At 49.7% G+C, this 1,743-nt stretch overlaps 1 non-coding gene across 1 annotated transcript; it reads right to left on the bottom strand.

Moving 5' to 3' along the window:
- Positions 1-1,435: 1,435 nt before the first annotated feature.
- Positions 1,436-1,539, bottom strand: LOC117020922 (small nucleolar RNA U13). Its single transcript, XR_004422756.1, has one exon. It is a non-coding gene; the product is annotated as a small nucleolar RNA U13 (small nucleolar RNA).
- Positions 1,540-1,743: the final 204 nt, after the last annotated feature.

Below are 1,743 nucleotides of genomic sequence, written 5' to 3'. Positions count from 1 at the left end.
TCCTTGTCTTTATAAGGAGGAGACGGTGGCTGTTCTCCTACATCTAACTCGGCAGTGTCTGTAGTTGTCAGGATAGGCTGAGTTATGCTGTGGTAACAAACAAGCCCGGAACCTCAGCGTTGAGTTCTGATTTGCCTGTGTCTTCCTTCTGTCTCATCTTTCATGATGTTTCATGTGTACTTCGTCTCTCCTCATGATAAGGAATCACTGAGAGCGTAATGGGGCAATAACACGCCCTCAGTCTTTCTAGGTCAGTCATGTCTGCAGGTTGTGAGTCCTTGGGTTTGCCCCTGTCCCTCCCTCCCCACCCCAATCTTGCAGCTAGAAAATGAACTCCAACCACTTGTCCTACGCGAGCATTTACACCCTGGCTTCTGACAGCGGTGTCCTCTTTTAAAGGAAGCATACAAACAGACAATTTTACCCGCAGGATGCAAACCCATGTTGATGGCTGGATAGGTATCAGGTAACTTAAGACCTAATAGGAAAGATGGCCACCCAGCCGTAGGAAGAACTCTCTCCCTCACACAAAGAGCTCGCAGCTAACGGCCCCACATTAAACCAAGAGTTGCAACTTGTGGGGAGAGGTGATAGGTGGAGCAAAGCCCAAACAGCATGGAAGTCCAGAGAAGGGGCTCCTCACCTCCCCAAGACGGGGGTTCAGGTGGGGCTTCCTGGAGGAGGCGGTGCCTGGGCTGAAGCTCAGAGGAGGGAGCTGGGAGTTTGGTGAGGAGGCTGCAGCAGAAGGAGGAGGGAAAGAGGGAGAGGGAGAGGGACTAGGGCTTTGGAGCAGTGGCCCCTGCGAACTTGAGGATCTAGTGAAGCTTCTCTGTGACCCCTGGGGGAAAATCAATACTCGGTTGGGTTTCTAGGTGCTGTATCTGAGTGCCACGTTCAGAAACTGCCACGGCTCCCACGGAGGGGAATGTGACAATGCTTTTCAAAAGTAAAAATGTCTGCCCTCTCTGCCTCAGTATCCCTCACCTCCTTGAGGTGAGGGCTCTGTCTTCTTCAACCTCTGACGGGGTGGATGCCCTCCTCCTAAATGGCCCTCACCTGCTGGAGCAAACGGCCATTTCTTTGCATGGGGTCCCTCCCTCTGCAGCTTTCTGTCCCTCTGCTTCTTCCTGTCCACCCTGCAGGCCTTGCTGTTACTGGTTCAAGTCCCATGTGTGTGACGTTTCAAAAGGTCAAAACTCAAAACGTCAGGGTTTGGAATAAGGAAAGGTTTGTTGGTCAAGAAGGCACCGACCGAGAAGATGACAGACCTAATTGTGCCTCAAATCCATCTTCAGAGAGCCCAGAATTCAGATTTCTTTTATGTCAAAGGATGGGAGAGTGGGCGTGGCAAAAGATGGGATCCAAGGAAGAGCAGGAGATCTCCAAGCCTCTTTGTTCCCAGTCTGTTCTGGAGTTCTTTTTTTTTTTTTTTTCACGTCAGACGGGTAATGCGCCGTTGTCGTAACAAGGTTTGTGGGAGGCACATCTCACACAAAAGCGTGAACACCCAATCATCACACTTATGAACTACAAAAGGATCTGTTCTTGAGTTCTTGACACCCCTGATTTGAGTCCAGTCCTGAGATTCCTGTAAATCTTTGATAAACAGTCCTTGCTTTGCATATCTTTTCCTACCTATTCAGGAGGCTGTTTTTGCAGAATTCCTCTGGTTAATTGGAACTATTTGCCTGAAGGCCGTGGAGAAATGCAGTCTAGAATTTAGGTAAGAGATGGGAGAGAAGC

Source organism: Rhinolophus ferrumequinum, chromosome 3, assembly GCF_004115265.2.
Source record: "Rhinolophus ferrumequinum isolate MPI-CBG mRhiFer1 chromosome 3, mRhiFer1_v1.p, whole genome shotgun sequence".
Classification (NCBI taxonomy): Eukaryota; Metazoa; Chordata; class Mammalia; order Chiroptera; family Rhinolophidae; genus Rhinolophus; species Rhinolophus ferrumequinum.
The sequence above is the reverse complement of the archived record's forward strand: the minus strand, read 5'-3'. Positions and strand labels throughout refer to the sequence as shown.